Genomic DNA, 13901 nt, shown 5'->3' with positions numbered 1-13901 from the left:
TGAAAAAAGACCCCAAAAGTAATTACACACATTTACACCCCACATATTATTGATAAAGGAGCCAAGAACCCACAATGAAGAAAGAACAATGTCTTCAAAAGAAAAAAAAATGTTTCTGGGAAAACTGATATCCTTGTGCAAAAGAATGAAACCAGATCCCTATCTATCATAGTTCTAGTCAGTTTTCCTGCCACTGTGATCAAAAGACCTGATAAGGACAATTTAGAGGAGGAAAATTTAACTTGTGACTCATGATTCCAGAAGTCTCAGGGCATTGATGGCTCACTCCATTTTTCTGAGCTGGAGGTGAGGCAGAACATCATGCAGAAAGGTATGGTAAAATAAAGTAGCTCAGAACATGGGCATCAAGGAAGCACAGAGAGCTCTGCTACCAGAGACAAAATATATTTTCCAGAGGCATGCCCTCAGTGACCTACCTCATCTATCCACACTCTACCTGCCTACAGTCACTACCCAGTTAGTCCATTCAAGTAGATTGATCACTAATTAGGTCAAGGTTTTTATAAGCATTACCCTGATACCAATCATTTCACCTCTGAATGTTCTTGTATTGTCTCACACATGAACTTTTGGGGCTCACTTCATAACTAAACCATAACTCATAACTAAACCATAACATTTACAAATATCAACTCAAATAGATCAAAGACAAAAATGTAAGAACTAAAATTTAAACTGCCAGAAGAAAACATAGGAAAAATAATTCAGGACATTTTTCCAGAGATATATGATATATATATATATAAATATATTTTTTTGATGTGACCCTAAATGCACAACCAACAAAACCAAAAGTTGACAATGGGATTAGAGCAAACTAAAAAGATTCTATACAACAAAGACAACCAACAAAGACACAATCTATAGAATTATGGAAAATATTTGTAAACTACATATCTGTTAATATCTAGTATATATAAGGAACACAAACAACTCAATAGCAAAACAATAAATAAGCCAATTTACAAATGGGCTAAATATATTAACAGACATTTCTCAAAAGAAAACATACACATGAAAAAGTTCAATATCTTTATTTACTAAGGAAATGCAAATCAAAACCAGAATGAAATATCACCTGACTCCAGGAAGAATGCCTATTTTCAAAAAGATAATAAATAAATAAATAAATAGCAAGTGCTGGCAAGGATGTGGATAAATATAAATACTTGCACACTGATGATAGAAACATGATATGGAAAACAGCATTGGAGCTTTCTGAAATAACTAAATAGCATTGCCATATGATCTATCAATCCCAACATATGATCTATCAATCCCAATGTGTGTGTGTGTGTGTGTGTGTGCATGTCCAAAAAACATAAAATCAATATGTTGAAAAGACTCATGCACTTATATATCTATTGAAGTCATATTCACAGTAGCCAGCAGGTTATGGATTCATTTGAAGTGCTCATCATTAGATGGATAAAGAAAATGTTGTGTACATAAACATATACACACACGAAGGAATAAAATTCAGACATAAAAGCATGAAATCCTGTGATTTGTGGGAAATTTGTGGGACCCTGCTGCTTCCCATTGCCAGAGATGCAAAATAAAATTTCTCTTGTATAATGACTCAACAAAAAAACTGAGAGAAGTATGAGGGAAAGGTTTCATAGGTTAAAGATGTTAATTTTTACTCAGGTAGCCTTTTGCTGCCCTTAAGGAATTGTAACTACCATTCCTGTGATGTCACCCAATCTTCAGCAAAAGGTAATTCTGTTAAGTGAGCTCATGACATTTGGCTTCCAATATATAAAGCACTGGCATAGACATAACAGCCTGATTTGAACCTAAAATAGAGTTCTTTTGTATTTTACTCATATATATTAGAAATCTAAAGCCCCAAGATCACTGTTGAAAGCCATACTATAAGAATCTTACACTGGATTTGTGCTACACTAATACTGGAACAATTAATTCATATAATTTTATCAGATTTAACATCACCATTTCTAACTATCCTTCTGGAATACAGTAGCCTTTTTTGTTTTTTAGCATTGATATCTTTCATTATTCATACATTGAAGGTCTTAAATTGCTGTTGTTGGGTAGTTTAGTTAAATGCTATAATTTTGCTTACATACTATGAATCATGAGTTAAATTATTCTAAATATTTTGAAATACAGGATTATAATCACATTGAATCATGATAGTTACATAAGAGAAAAAAACTGTCTTAAGAATCAGACACTTTAATAGAGGGAAGGGAACAGGGCAGGAAGTGGGGGAAGGAAAAGAGATGTACTGGGATCTGAATTATAACAAATTATATTCTGTTTTTGAATTATGTCAAAATGAATCCTAATATTATATATAACTAAAAAGAACCAATAAAAATAAAATATTTTAATATTCTACATGCTATACAACTGAGCAATCAACTCATTTGTTATAGTACTTCAAAAAATTTCTTCAGTTAAAATATTGGTGTATCAAAAAAGTCAGACACTTGATTATTAATATTCTTTTTCTCCTTTAGATTTTAGAACAGAGAGCCAAAGCTTGGCTCCTTCACTTCACAGCAGCTGCATATTATCACCTGTCTGCTCTTAGAATTCAAAGAGCATATAAAGTTCACATGGCTATGAAGAATGCTAACAAATGGGTTAATTCAGCCATTTGTATTCAGGTCAGTTTGTCTTTTGCAGAAAAACTATGAGATGTAACTTCCCTCTTAGAAATTTTTGACATATATTGAACAATTCTCAGATTCCTTATGGAAAGATCATATAATATGTAACACTTTCAGCATATAGCTATTAGAATGACTGTAAGTTTGGAAATATTCTTTATGGAACAGCAATAAAGCTGTGAATTACTCTCTGATGTAATTTTACTCATTTATTATACTCCCACTAGTAAAGTTGGAGGGTACCTGTTCCTCTAAATCCTTCACAACAGTGGCATCAGAAGACACCCTGATTTTTGCCATTCCAGTGAATTGGAAATGGTATCTCATTTTGTTTTTCATTTACTTGATTGCCAGCAGTTCTGAAATTTTTACATTTATTATTCAAGTTCTTATCTGTGTATCATGTGCTCTTTCTAATCTTTCTTTTTATGCACTTTGTCCCTTTTTCTACTTGATGTTCTTTTTTATTATGGTTTATAGGAATTCTATATTCTGGATAAAGTTCTTATTTGTGTAATTAACATGCATGTACCAATAAAATATTTAGTGAAAAAATAATTTTCAGAATGTCATATAGTTTGATAGAATTTATATAAATTGTAAAATAAAGGTATTACTCTGCAGGATTAAATACATACGTCCACATATACACACATCCAGTGTGGACTGGATGAGTCTCTACGAAGTAGAAGGGGGAAATGATACTGGAGGTTTGAAAGGCGTTTTGACCTTCTATTTCTTTCTCCTTTAGAGTTTAGCATTGACAGCCAGTTTGGCTTCCCCCTTCACTTCATAGCAGCTTCATATTATCTGCTTTTAGAATTCAAGGAGCATGTAAACTTCACATGGCTATGAAGAATGCTAACATATATAAAATATGTATATAAATGTATGTACATTTTTGTCTACTTTAAAAAATGTGTGTATTAAAAGTGAAAAAATCTTCACATTTTAAACAGAGATGATTTCAAGCAAAATTAGAACAAAAGAGATTTATTGAGAAATATTATAGCATCATAAAATTGAGCATGAAGTTCAAGAATTTATGAACCAGAAAAATAGGGCTGCATCAGTAATACAGAAAGCAGTACGTCTCTTTCTCCTTCGCAAAAGACAGGAAAAATTTAATGGTAGAATAACTAAACTTCAGATAAGTGAAAACTATGGTTTTTGATACAGGAATAAAACCAAAATTGAGGTTTTAGTTGAAATGTATCTGTTCATATCATATAAATTTACTGAAAATATTTATTTTGTAGAAATAAATGTATATATAAATTCAAAACAATACGGGCTGTAATCTTAAAATCATTCTTTTATCTCTTTAAGGCATTATGGAGAGGCTACTCTTGGTGGAAGAAACATGATTGTACAAAAATAAAGCTATACGGTTATGTCTTCAGATGGTTAATAGGGATATTAGAGAAGAAGATAAACTCTACAAAAGAACCACACTTGCACTTCATTATCTTTTAACGTATAAGCACCTTTCTGCCATTCTTGAGACCCTAAAACACCTCGGTTAGTTTGTTATAACAATATCTTGCATAAGATTAGGAATGCATTTTTTATCTTTGAATATTTAAAGAACATTGTGATTACACAGTATTAACTAAGACTTCATTTTTTCTTGGAGCATTGTAGTGGGGTTCATTTTGACATAAATGCATATAACTTCATATGCTCCATTTCTTTTGGGGGGGCAGAGAGGTACCAGGGATTGAACCCAGGGGTGTTCAACCACTGAGCCACATCCCCAGTCTGTTTTTTATTTTCATTTTTTCACTTAGAGACAGGATCTTGCTAAGTTGTATAGGGCTTGGCTAAGTTACTGAGGCTGGCTTTGAACTTGGGAATCATCCTGCTTCCACCTCTAAAGCCTCTGAGATTATGGGCATGCGCCACCACACCCGGCCAGTTTGCTCCATTTCAATCCTTTGTACTTCTTCTCCCAGTCCCTCCCCTGTCCTCTTTCTCTATTCAATTGGTCTTCTGTTTATTTATTTTTCTACTTAGTACATTATAGTTATGTATAAAATTGGAATGCATTGTTGTTACTGGAAATTAACGTGTCTTTTTCTCTTTCAGAGGTTGTTACCAGAATATCTCCACGTTGTTGTGAGAACATGGCTGAGAGTGGAGCAATTTCTAAAATATTTGTTTTAATCCGAAGTTGTAATCGTAGTGTTCCTTGTATGGAGGTCATCAGATATCCTGTACAAGTTTTGCTTAATGTAGCTAAGGTAGTTTTCCATTTTAATAATGAAATATTCATTGTTCAAAAAATGTAACTCTGCAAATTATTAGATAGATAGAATTGATAGAATTTATATAAATTGTAAAATAAAGGTATTACTCTGCAGGATTAAATACATACGTCCACATATACACACATCCAGTGTGGACTGGATGAGTCTCTACAAAGTAGAGTAGAAATGCTCTAAATTAGAAATTAGGCTGGGAATGGTGCTGCATGCCTAATCCCAATAGCTCAGGAAGGAGTCAGAAGGATTGCAGGTTCTAAGCCAGCCTCAGCAGCTTAGACTATAAGCAACCTAGTGAGACACTGTCTCAAAATAAATATTAAAAAAAAAAAAGCTGGGGATTTGGCTCAGTGGTTAAGCACTACCCTTGGTCTCAATCCATGGCACCAAAAAACGAAAAAAAAAAAAAAAAAAAAACAAAGTTTGAAATTAGGCCTCTATATTAAAATTCATGTATATGAAGAGTCTTGATGGGGAAAAATATTTAATTTATGAATATAACTATAGATATGAATGCTATTTTGTTGTTTTATTTCTATTACTTTTATAATATGAATAATAATATGAATAATAGTATTATTGAGAACTTGTCAGTATTTTTGTACATTATTTAATTTAATCCTTATAATAATCCTGTAAAGTAACTCATATATTTCCCATTTTATAGAAAAGGAATGATAATGCTTACAGAAGTTGCATACAATCAGTGGTATTAAGATGAGACATTTACCTTCCTTGCCCACCCTCACAACCATGACTTTAATGTACACAATATATTGAGGAATAGTGGTTAAGAACATAGACCCAAACTACTGAATTTGAATCCCAGTTCTGCAAGCTGTTATACATTATTTGGTCTCTCTTTGCTTTACTTTCTTCCACAGTAAAATGGGTATAGAAAAAAATAATACTCATCTCAAAATGTTACTGTGAAGATTAAATGAGTTAATATACTTAAAAGTTCTTGATACATAAACATACCATGCAAGTGTTAGCTATTAATGGTTTCTTATTTTTATGTTAGAATGATTATTTTTTGAAATCATGCAAATTTCAGTATGAATGTAATAGTATCATTAAATAAAGGATGAAAAACTAATCCTAGAATGTAATAGTATCATTAAATAAAGCATGAAAAACTAATCCTAGATTTTTAGTATCAAATTTGTTTTATTCTAAAGTACATCTTCCTCTCAAGAAGGATGTAAAATAGTATAATTAGATCTTGCCTTACTCATTATCTTACCCTATGACTAACTGTAACAGATAAGTTCTCTTTCATGAGAGAGTCTTGCTAAAATGGTCTTCTCTTTAGAAGCTTGCTTTTATTTACTTCAAGATATTCTTTTTTATATATTTTAGCTTTAATTTGTTTTATGTGGAACTTTTGAAGTGGTTAGGAAAGTCAAAGATTAATATGCATATAAGATTCAAATATGATAGGAGTAACAAAAAATTATCTCATGAAGTCCTTTGTACCTGCGGCAGATACTTCAAAGATTTGGCTCTAAGCTGTCTTTACTGTTGGGCAGTTTTAAATGTGTATGCTTATTACAACTTTTAATTTCATTCTGTTCTCTTCAAGTATGAGAAAACTACTTCAGCAGTTTATGATGTAGAAAACTGTATACACACATTGTTGGAGCTTTTGCAGATGTACCGAGAAAAGCCTGGTGACAAAGTTGCAGACAAGGGTGGAAGCATTTTCACAAAAACTTGTTGTTTGTTGGCTGTTTTGTTGAAAACAACAAACAGAGCCTCTGTAAGTATTGATCAGTTACTTTTCTTTGAGCTTATTTTCTATGTTCTTTTATGTATAGATTTTATGTTTTTCCTTTAGTAACCATTACACTAAATAGGATTTTGCATGTGATCAAACTTGTTTTTTTTTTTTGTTGTTGTTGTTGTTGTTGTTGTTTTTTGCCTAGTATCGGTGTGTGTGTGTGTGTGTGTGTGTGTGTGTATTCATTGTTTCATTTTGATATTAAAGAAACTGAATTCTGAAAATAGAATTTATTTCAGTCATGTAAATGAGAATTTCCTACTTACTAGAGAATATAACAAATTACCTTTGCAGGGTAGGAAATAAGACACGTATAATTCTCTATCCACCTATCATAACCATAAATATGTCTCAAGCTTTTCTGTGCCGAGACATCTGAGTTATTCTCTCCAGGTATCACAATCAACATAAGAGTAACCAGAGCCCTGCCTTTACCCTGATAACTGTGGAAACCACTGAAGCATTTTAAGCAAGAGAATAATATTTTCCTATTTAAGTTTTAGCATCACCCTGGCTACTGACTGAAGAATGAATTTGGGAGAGCATGTATAGAATGGGGAGACCATTAAAGGAGGCAAATGTAGATGTGTAGTGGCTAGACAAGAGATTGTGCTTCACCTAGGGTTGTGTCAATGAGAGGTAAGTGGATGATTCTAGAAAGTTGGAAGAGGTAAAATTCATAGGACTTAGTATCTAGATATGACAGGTTATATTGAGTATAGTTCCTTTTTTCATTCAGTATCGAATTAAATTTACAATTTTTGAATATTTCTCCTCTTTATAATTGTCTTACATATTATTTCACAATTTAAAATAATTTGCCTGCTATACTTAGAGAGCCATGCTCTTGATTGTTAAAAGCTTGAAAGCCTACTGCATAGTATTCAAATGATTGATTTTGTTATTCTAGGAGAGACTGAATTTTTATTAGGTTTTAGTAAATGTACACTTTCTTTTTTAGGATGTACGAAGTAGTCCCAAAGTTGTGGACCGCATTTATAGCATCTACAAACTTACAGCTCGTAAACATAAAATAAATGCTGAAAGAATACTTAATAATCAAAAGAAGAATTCTTCCATAGGTATTCCCTTTATTCCAGAAACACCAATAAGGACCAGAATAGTTTCAAGGTAAGCAGTTAATTGTATTCTATAATTTCATGTCACCATTCATTCATTTAAATATATATTTGTTAACACTATCATAAACAAGATATTGTTCTTAACCATAGAGAAAAAACATTTGAATAAGAATAGACTATTCCAAAAAAAAAAGAAAAAGAATAGACTATTCAGTAAATCTAAAGGAATCAATTTCACTATAATGAAATAATACTGATGTAGCTTTGGGTATTTAGTAGCTATTCAACAAATTCCTTATGTTAAATAGTTCAGACCTAATGCTAAGAACCTTGTTATATCAGTTTTATTTTCCATGGTAATCTCTATTTTTATGTGATGCTGAGGATTGACCCGGGCCTCGTATGTGCTAAGCAAGCACTCTACCACTGAGCCACAACCCCAGCCCAATCCAGGATGATTTTATATCAAGATCTTTTACTTAAGTATATCAGCAAAAAAAGAAAAAAAAACCTGTTTTCTTTTTTTCTAAATAATGTAACATCACAGATTCTGTGACTAGACATAGATATATGTTCCAGGGTCACCATTTAGCCTGTTATAGACCCATAAAGATAATTGTGGTTTACCTAGTTTATGTTACTTTTTTTTTAAGGTGTGTTTGTTTATGTGGTTACTCTCCATGATCAGGGAGTACAAATCATATAGAGCTGCATCTTGAACTACAAAGTGTTTAAATTTGGTTGTGCAGCGTAAAGCTATGTGGTTCAGGAAGAATGACAATGAGCAAACAGATTAATGAGTGAAATAATAAAGATAGTGACAACTACTAAGATAAAGAGAATGGCCGAGAAAGCATCATGTGATTTTTAAGTCCTGTAGGGTGAGTTGAGGAGAGGATAGCACAGAGTGGGCAGGAGTGTTGCATCATGGCATGGCTTTTGTTTTGAATAAGCTTGAGAAACCTACAGCATAAATAAGAGGAAAATATAAATAAGCCATTGGAAAATCATGCCTATGGTTGAACAGAAGAACAATTTTTTAGATAAAAATTGGAGTACTGTTGGTTTGAGGATGTAGATAGCACTTAAGGCCAAAAGATGAATGAATATGATCATGGATTGAAATTTCACTCCTTTCTATCACTCCTTTCCATCGTATGGATACATACCGCATTTTTACCACTAACCAATGGTGAGGCATTTAGATTTTTAACAAGAAAGAATAAGAAGATGGAAGTGTACATGGTAGGGATTTGTGTGAGAAGATACATGAAACTCTCCCCTGATTGATACCGTTTTCTCAATGTGGTGTGATATTTTAAACTCAACAACTCAGAAGTAGCTTAGAGGGTATGGAAGGGATATTTGAAAAGAGGAAAGAAATAAAATAGTCATCTGGGAGAGCAGAAGCATACTAGGCAATTCAAATGCCCATTTGACATAAAATAAAAATGTATAGTTTCTTTAGCAATATCTGTATAGGAATGGAGAAAGAAGATATTTCTATTTAATTTGGAACCCAAATAGAATTTTCTAGACAAGTTTGAAAAGAGAAAGAAACAGAATGGAATAATATTGAGATAACTAAACTAGTTAGGGAGGAAAGTGAGAATAACATTCTAATGAACAATAGGTATGTGTTGAGGTCAAGTGAACTAGAGATCTCAGCAGGGTGGAGGAATTGGTTCAGTGACTGTATTAAAGCAGATAACATGGATAAATCAGAAGTGGTGATAAAGTCTAGAATGTAAACTATGTGAGAAAGGATTGGTTAAGAAAGAATGGAAGGAAAGGGTTGCAAAAACTGAGAATGCTGTTGGTTTTTTAGCCATATGGATGTTGATATTAATGAGAATGGTAACAGGAGTTGGGGGAAGTTCAAGAGCAGGTTCGTAATTAGGAGATGGTCAATGAGCAAAAGATGGTAGCAAAATAAGTAGTATAAGCTTCAAAGAAGCCAGTATCGTAAGGAAATATTCTAGAACTGATAATTGGCAATAATATGAAGTTCTTCCACCTCTTTGAAAAGGTTGTAAGAGAAATGATGTGTCATGAATTAGTTAACACATAAAGATAAAAATTAACTCTTTTAAGAAATTAACTCTTTTAAGAAATATACTGTTTTAATGCCATATTTTTATTTTTATTTTTTAAAACAGACTTAAACAGGATTGGGTTTTAAGAAGGGATAGTATAAAAGAAATCACCAATTCTCTGCAAGCTATTCAAATGGTGATGGATACACTTGGCATTCCTTATCAGTAAATATAAACATTTTCAGTGTGTACAGTATAAAGAAATATTAAAACTAATTATGAATATGTAAAGTGCTTTTTGCTTTCTATGTACAATTTCTAAAATCTGACTTTGTATTAAAAAATGTATATTACAAATAACTAAGCTGTTTATTAAATTCTTCATTGTTTTTTATTTAATATAGCTGTATGCATATAACAAATAAATATGTCATAAGATGATTATAATACTGTTACTCATGTCTATTAAAGTGTTATATTAGTTTGAATGTAGTCATATTCCTAAAAGGAAAGGAATCAATTATTACCTGTTTTATTGATAAGCAAAAGCATTTTACTAAAACACATGTTGAAAGTCAAAGATTCTGTCTATTCACTTAGAAAATGAGAAGAGCATAAAATATTCCCACACATGTGTATGGATAATGTACTAATTTGTATCCTTCACTGGCTAAAGCATCCAGAGAGTTAAATGAGCTTCTCTAGGGAAATTATAAGAATATAACCAGTAAGTGTATATATAATAAAACCCCTTAACTTTGAACTGATTTTAATTTGTATTATAATTTATTGTGGGAAGAGAATAGTATTGCTTTAAAAGAAACATGTTGTTCATTTACATACTACAAATTGGAAAGTTATTTAGTTTGAAAGTTACTTATTTTGTAAACTTTAGGCTATTGACATCTGTATCTATGTGGCTCCAGGGCCACAGAAGTCTGATAGGACCTCAAAGTTTTCCATGCATGGACACTATAAAAATGTTATTTGTTTGAAATAGTAAGTAAATCCTAACTAGCCTAAAATTGTCTGCCTATGTTATAGTTTGCATCTCAGGTGTCCAAAAGCTCTTGTGTTGATGCTGTAATGTTCAGAGGTGAAATGATTAGACTATGAGAGCTAATCAGTACATCCTAGTTTGAATGGACTCACTCAGTGGTAACTGTAGGCAGTTGAGGCAGGCCTGAAGGAAGTGAGTCACTGGGGATATGCTCTGGAAGGGTTCATCTTCCATGAAACCCCTTCTCTCTCTCTGCTTTCTGGATGCCATGAATGGAGCAGTGCTTCTCTACCACACCATTCTGCCATGATCTTTGCCCTCACCTTGGGCCCAGAGAAATGGAATTGGCTGTTTTTAGACTAAGACCTCTGAAACCATGAGAGCCAAATAAACCTTTCCTCTTCCAAGTTGTTCTTGTTGGATATTTTGGTCACAGTGATCCAAAGCTAACACAGCTTATAATTTGGTTAAGATAGATCTAAACATATTGATGTGTTCAAAAGTATATTCAAATATAATGGAGATTTTTGTTTCCCACTCTTTATTTTTCCTCAATGAAGTGTCAGTACTAAGTGTTTTTCAAACCTTGTAATTTTTATTGACTTTCTCATTGTTTTGTTTTCCTTCATTCAACAGAGCTTTACTATAAATAATCTATTTACTTTGGTAAATTATATATACTTTTAGGATTTAATTGGCCAGCATATAAACGTTAATGGTGCTAATTTCTTATAAATATAACTATAACCAACTAGTAATTGCACAATAAATATTATGCATGCAAGAAAATGACTTCCTGATGTTTAAATAGTTTTTTTTTTCCTTGTTGAATATTACACAAAACCAAAAATCTTTTGAAGGACATTTAACAGTATTACTGAGCCAGGGACCGGTAAGCGGTAAGTGGTAAGCAGTCCTACCAGGACTTCCCCTTTGCCCATTCCCAGGGAGAGGTGTTAGATTTAACAAGTAAGGAATTATAGAGCTGTTACTGCACAACCCTGTTTTACTATGTGGGGTGAAGTTGCAGCCTACTCTGCAATTTCCTTTATGGTTTATACACTGTCAAATTTAATGATAAGGACATTGTGTCTTGTGCCTTACACAGAAGTACAATTCCTATCTTAGAACAGCTAGATAGGGTGAGATTTAAAAAAAAAATAATTGTTGGTTCCATACTTTAGATATTGTGAATTGAACTGCTATAAACATTGATGTGGCTATATCTCTGAATTATGCTGATTTTCAGTTCTTTGGGTATAAACGAAGGAGTGCAACAGCTGGGTCAAATGGTAGTTCCATTCCAAGTTTTTTGAGGAATCTCCACACTGCTTTCCAAAGTGGTTACACCAATTTTCAGTCCCACCAGCAATGTATGAGTGTACCTTTCCCTCCACATCTTTAATAACACACTTATTATTGCTTTTATTCTTGATAATTGCCATTTGACTAGAATGAGATGAAATTTTAGAGTAGTTTTGATTTGCATTTCTCCAATTGCTAGAGATGCTGAACATTTTTTCATATATTTGTTGATCGATTGTATTTCTTCTGTGAAGTGCCTGTTCTGTTCCTTTGCCCATTTATTGATTGGGTTATTTGTTTCTTGAGTTCTTTATATATCAACAGATGAATGGATAAAGAAAATATGGTGTATATACACAATGGAACATTACTCAGCCTTAAAGAAGAATGAAATTATGGCATTTTCAGGTAAATGGATGGAGCTGGAGAATATCATGCTAAGCGAAGTAAGCCAAACCCCAAAAAACAAAGGCCGAATGTTTTCTCTGATAAGTGGATACTGATCCATAATGTGGTGGGTGTGGTAGGGAAGAATGGAGTAACTTTGGCTTGGGCAGAAGGCAGTGAGAGGAGGGGATAGAAAGGATAGTAGAATGAGTCAGACATTATTACCCTATGTCCATATATGATTATATAGTCTGTATAATTACATCATATACAACCAAAAGAAAGGAGTTATATGTCATTTATGAATGCTGTGTCAAAATGCATTCTACTGTCATGTGTAACTAATTAGAACAAATTAAAAACAAATTGTAAGGTGAAAAAATATAAAAAGCAGTGTAGTTGGGGCTGGTGTTGTAGCTCAATTGTAGAGCACTTGCCTAGCACATATGAGACACTGGATTCAATCCTCAGCACCACATAAAAATAAATAAAGTATACAATTTAATGTTTTAAAAGAAATACCCAATACTTTAAAAAAAAAAAAGCAGTGTAGTTGCATCACTACCCTGTAATTGTGTTGCATTCCTCCTTTTCACTTACCAGTCCTACATGCCCTTCCAGTGGAGTCTCCTCATTCTATCTCATACTCAGGTGTGAACACTTCATTTAATTAACTTGGCCAGCTTCCCATTTTATCCATCTCTTTTATGTCCATTTCAGTTTTCGGTAAGACTCATTTAAATTATGCAATATGTTTTTGCATATTTATATACATCAACAGCATCCTGAAGAGCACTTTTGCTATGGTCATACATAGTTTTAAACACTTGAAATGACTAGTGCTATTTCATTGTGGTTTTAATTTCCATTTCCCTAACAATAATGATATTGAATATTTTGGGGGGGTTTTCATCATTGAAAAAATTGTTCTAAGTTGTGAGAGATCTTTAAATCTTTTTGAACACAAGTCCTTTATAGGATATGAGAAGTACAGAAGTTTTTAGTTTTCATGAAATCCAATTTGTCTTTTTTCATTTACTGATTATGCTTTCGGTGATATAAAATCTCTGCTTAACCCAAAGACATAAAGATTTTCTATTACATTTGTACTGTTTAGTTCATTGATCCATTTCAAGTTAATTCATTTAAAAAGACTATTCTTTCTCCATTGAAATGTATTTTTTTTATGATCTGGCTTCTTTGGTTTGCAAAATGTTCTTTGGACCACATGGATATTGTTCCACATACATATGAAAAAAAATATCCTGCTGTTGTGTAGAGTGTTTGACAAACACATTTCAGGCAAATTAGGTGATAGTGCTATTCAAGACTTCTGTCTACTTACTACCTGTCTTTTCTTTTACCAGTTATTGATAGAGGG

The 13901-nt window shown here is 32.6% G+C and overlaps 1 pseudogene; it reads left to right on the top strand.

Moving 5' to 3' along the window:
* The first annotated feature begins 1716 nt into the window (after positions 1-1716).
* LOC143389766 (abnormal spindle-like microcephaly-associated protein homolog) lies at positions 1717-10057 on the top strand (annotated as a pseudogene).
* Positions 10058-13901: the final 3844 nt, after the last annotated feature.

Source organism: Callospermophilus lateralis, unplaced genomic scaffold, assembly GCF_048772815.1.
Source record: "Callospermophilus lateralis isolate mCalLat2 unplaced genomic scaffold, mCalLat2.hap1 Scaffold_246, whole genome shotgun sequence".
Lineage (NCBI taxonomy): Eukaryota > Metazoa > Chordata > Mammalia > Rodentia > Sciuridae > Callospermophilus > Callospermophilus lateralis.
This window is presented reverse-complemented; position numbering and strand designations above follow the sequence as displayed.